A 5461-nucleotide genomic window follows, 5' to 3' on the forward strand; every position below is an offset into this window, starting at 1 on the left:
ATTTACAATATAAACTGCTTTCTACGGCACCTTGCTACTCACTTAATACCTGCTTGATGGGGTTCTGGGAGTTCTTCTACTACCCAAGCCCGGCCCGAGGCCAGGCTTGACTTGTGAGAGTTTGGTCCACCAGGCTGTTGCTGGGAGCAGCCCGCAGGCCCACATACCCACCACAGCCCGGTTGGTCCGGCACTTCTTTTAGAAAACAATCTAGTTTTCTCTTGAAGATGTCTACGGTTGTTCCGGCAATATTTCTTATGCTCGCTGGGAGGATGTTGAACAACCGCGGACCTCTGATGTTTATACAGTGTTCTCTGATTGTGCCTATGGCACCTCTGCTCTTCACTGGTTCTATTCTACATTTTCTTCCATGTCGTTCACTCCAGTACGTTGTTATTTTACTGTGTAGATTAGGGACTTGGTCTCCAGTATTTTCCAGGTGTATATTATTTGATATCTCTCTCGTGTCCTTTCTTGTGAGTACATTTGGAGAGTTTTGAGACGATCCCAATAATTTAGGTGCTTTATCGTGTCTATGTGTGCCGTACATGTTCTCTGTATTCCCTCTATTTCAGCAATCTCTCCTGCTCTGAAGGGGGAAGTGAGTACTGAGCAGTACTCAAGAAGGGAAGCACAAGTGATTTGAAGGATCCAAGGATCCCATCACAACCACTGTGATGGGATCCCTGGATATCTGTACGACCCTTCTTGCTGTATCACTGCTCATCATGACAGGCCCTGCGTTCACCCACCTGACCCGCAAGTGTGTTGGGGGCCGGCGTTGACCCGACCCATGAACGTGTTGGGGGCCGGCGTTGACCCGACCCATGAACGTGTTGGGGCCGGCGATGACCCGACCCGCGAGCGTGTTGGCGGCCGGCGATGACCTGACCCACGAATGTGTTGGGGCCGGCGTTGACCCGACCCACGAATGTGTTGGGGCCGGCGTTGACCTGATCCAACCTTGCGAGTGTGTTGGGGCCGGCGTTGACCCATCCCGTCCCGCTAGTGTATTGAGGACATACACTGGAAACGTCACTGATACCATGTAGAGCATGCGATTACTAAGGACTATGAGGTAGAGGGCGAGAGAGGTGGTGGAAGATAGGGAGGCTGCGGGCCAACACTGAGGTAGGTGAGAGAGGATCTGGGGATGCTGGTGCCCTGGTCCTTCTCCATGTCTCCCGTCTCTCTCTCACATTACCGTGTCTGCACTTGGGGCCGCAGTTCTCAACAAAGGAAGGCAGCAGTTAGGAAGGAGTTAGAGCACTCAGCTCACAGCCGAATGGAAGGTTCGAAACCTGGGCAGGGTGAGACACTTGGCCACGTTTATTTACACCTGATGCACCTGTTCACCTTAAAGTAATAGCTATCTAGGTGATAGTTTACTTTTGGTTTGCATCCTGAGAAATGGTCAGTCGGTAGCCTACTGAGACCTCGATATGTCTAAAACGAGAGAGGAGAGAAGAGGGAAGAGATCTATGAGAGTAACAGTAACTGGATATAGGAAGAGGACGAATAGGAAGAGGAGGTGGAGGAGATACATACTAATATCATATTTGTATACCAAAAAGGCTGATGGAGAAAAATGTTGAACAAGACAACTGTTGTGTGCAGCTAAGCAAGAAAATAAAATCATGAACATCGGCAATAAAACGATTTAAAGCAATAAAATGAAATGGCTTAGTTCTTAATAAGGCATTAACGGGAATTATTGTCCTCCCTCACACCAGTTGGGGGGTTGGGACCGGTCTCTGGTCCAGTCTGGCCCGGGGGCTCATAGTTCATAGGGTGTTATTGGTCACTCCTCAACAAAAGGTTGTATCAAGTATTCCAGCATTCAGATAATACGTGCAGAGATAATGTTAACGTGGGTTAATAAGATACGTGCACATCTTAACTGAGGGTCCCAGAAAACATTCAATATGGGTCATTCTACAATAATGTTCGAGAGAATGCATGTTGTTTTAGATTTAGCTACTGAGGAGGAAATGTCTATGTAACACGGGCTATAGAGAGCCCGTAAAGATAATCCATGTATTCTTTCACATTTAATCTACCAGGTATGGTGTCAACACCTCACCTACTCCTCGTTAATGTCAGTAAAGGCCGGCGGGCGCCCGTAATAACCATATATGACTACATATTCCGAAGCCAACAACGTTCCAAGCCAGGGCCAGAGGACTATACTAACCAGAAACCTAGAGGCAAGAATATTAGCTGAGTACGTAAGTGGTAGCCACAAAAACATGAGGCTACAGGCAAAACTACCTATCAGACTACACGATCATCGTGGTCCAGCGGCCGTGTCGTGAGTTCACACCGAAGAGAGAGAATGAGGAAGTGGCCTCTGCTATCAGTCGTCGTCGCCTTATACGTCTTGACGGGGGAAATGGAAATGTGTCCTCCTCTCTCTCCGATAAGATGACAGTATAAGAACAGTGCGACCCGTAGCTTCTGTTGACCGTGGCGTCGGGTGTGTGAGGGGAGAGGTGCGGCCTGACACACACACACACACACACCCACCCCACCACCCGCTCCAGTCCTATTATTAACACAGACTTTTACACGTCCTAAGTGTTTGTGATAATCACTGCGGCAGCTCTTAACGTCTCGTGCTCCGCCTCACGCCCAACACACCACATTTAAACAAATTTAATTGTGTAATAAAAATATTTGTTCACATTTCTCGTATACGGTTGACTTCACGTCTGTGATTTTTTAACGATATTTTTAAAGCTTCACATAGAGGAAATGCAGGCATAGTGGAGCAAGAGTGAACGTCAGCAGTGTTTTCTGTTCATTACTCTATATGTGCACCAAACACACTATAATATTCACTATGTCATCGGTATTATACTGTGTTTACATAAGCCGGCGTCGACACTACTCCTGTCACATGTTGTCCACAAGCAGTCTCCAGACACCACCACCATGACGTGACCTCCAGACACCACCTCTACTACCTGGCGTCAGACGCCTCTAGCAGCCTCACTAAAGTGTTCCAGGACGAACTCTTCAAAGCCCGTTCATACATGCTGGCACCGCCAGACGTAAGCATATACCATAAGATAAACTTCTACAGATAAGATAATATCAAAGTGTTCTCCAACAAGTATTTGGTTCTTTTTTCTTTATCATTCGATACTAAAACAAATAAAAACAATAGCTAGCAATTATCATATGAGCAAATGCAGATACAAATAATATACATTAGTTTTCAAGTCATGTTCAACGTGAAGGTAAATGACCAGACTTTTGTAACAGTCTGGTCATTTTTGTGTAATAGTTTAGGACAAAAGTGAGCTTTTGTCCTAAATAAACAGTATTTAAAAGTTTTAACTGTATTGCATTATAAATGTAGGGTTTAAATTATGAAGTCTATGGTAAACTCGTTTTCTTTGATAAGTTCAAAGGTGTAGATTTTCTTTAATGTCAAGTCCTAGGGATACACAAATAATATTTGAGTTTCACGTTTCACATGTTTGAGAATAAACAATTTGTTAACCTAACTTATCATGTGCTCGCTATCCATGGTTAACATTAATTAAGTAGTGCTTTTTAAGTGATTGCCACGAGGAGCCGGTCGGCCGAGCGGACAGAACACTGGACTTGTGATCTTGCGGTCCCGGGTTTGATCCCGGGCGCCGCCGGCGAGAAACAATGGACAGAGTTTCTTTCACCCTATGCCCCTGTTACCCTGCAGTAAAATAGGTACCTGGGTGTTAGTCAGCTTTCACGGGCTGCTTCCTGGGGATGGAGGCCTGGTCGAGGACCGGGCCGCGGGGACACTAAAGCCCCGAAATCATCTCAAGATAACCTCATGGATACATATCCCCTGAGGACAGGCTGCACAAAATATATTCCGATGAAGACTCCAGACTGGTGACAAGAGTAAAGGGATGAGCAACCACTCTTACTGTTGGTTGGTTGCAGGTTGAATGCACCTTGATTACTTCTCGTCTTGGACAGCCCCGCCCCACTCACACCCCCTGCCCACGCTTGCACCTACGCCACAGGATGGTAGCTAGAGTCCCCAGTACACTAGCCTTTACGCTAATATGGAGTGGGATGCAGATATTCTCCGTGGTGTAGTGGTAAGACACTCGTCTGGCGTTCCGCGAGCGCTTTGTCACGGGTTCGTATCCTGACCGGGGAGGATTTACTGGGCGCAAATCCTTTACTGTAGCCTCTGTTTAACTCAACAGTAAAATGTGTACTTGGTTGTAACAACGATTCTTCGCAGCGGGGATCGTATTCCAGGGACCTGCCCGAAACGCTACGCGTACTAGTGGCTGTACAAGAATGTAACAACTCTTGTATATATCTAAAAAAAAAAATATATATATTCACGGGGCCCGCCAACTGGTGGTTGTTCAGTCATCGTGGTAAGGTGATCCTCGGTGCCGGGGTTGAGGTAGCGTCTGGTCACTGGTACTGTGGCAGGCGAGCTTGGCTACCTTTCCTCCACATTACCTGCACCATTTGTCGATAATGATATGATATACCCTCACAGGTGTCCAACACAGACAAAGTCCAACTTAATTCAGACCAACACTGAATACTGTTGAAGTAAGAGTCCAGGTGGTAGAAGTAGAAGAGACAATAAGAGGCAAGCAGCGAGACAGTGACAAACTTAGCGACAGTTGGAAAGTGGCTACGAGCAGTGAAAGTAGTTGCGAAAATGTTAATATTTCGTAAATTTCAGTTTGGAAAGTGAGAGGCGAGCAGAGAGAGTCACAGACTCAACACACCACAAACATCCCCCGGGCCACGCTGGGCAAACAAAGTGATATAACAATGAATTCGCGGTGATTAAACATTATTCGAACAGCTCACCAAGCTGGGATGCCAGTCTGGAGATGCCAGTCTGGAGATGCCAGTCTGGAGATGCCAGCTCCGTGAGCCACGGAGAGATAAGGTGACAAAAACAACAACTTCATCCATACACAGAGGGTTATAAGGAAAGTTTAGTTTAAATATACATTGGTGCCATACACTCGACACCAAACACACGGGTAAACAATGATATCACAGTAACCTGAGATTTCTATGAGAAAATGTTTGGAGCAGGGCGCAGACGTCCCAGACAGCAGGCCGCAGACGTCCCAGACAGCAGGCCGCAGACGTCCCAGACAGCAGGCCGCAGACGTCCCAGAATGCAGGCCGCAGACGTCCCAGAATGCAGGCCGCAGACGTCCCAGAATGCAGGCCGCAGACGTCCCAGACAGCAGGCCGCAGACGTCCCAGACAGCAGGCCGCAGACGTCCCAGACAGCAGGCCGCAGACGTCCCAGACAGCAGGCCGCAGACGTCCCAGACAGCAGGCCGCAGACGTCCCAGACAGCCACAATGTCTACAATGCCAGGGGTGTCAACACCGGGGGTGACAGGGCGCCAGGGGTGACAGGGCGCCGGGGGTGTCAACACCGGGGGAGGCAGGTGACTCCTGGACCCCCTCCA

The sequence above is a fragment of the Procambarus clarkii genome, chromosome 51, assembly GCF_040958095.1.
Source record: "Procambarus clarkii isolate CNS0578487 chromosome 51, FALCON_Pclarkii_2.0, whole genome shotgun sequence".
In the NCBI taxonomy this organism is placed as follows: Eukaryota; Metazoa; Arthropoda; class Malacostraca; order Decapoda; family Cambaridae; genus Procambarus; species Procambarus clarkii.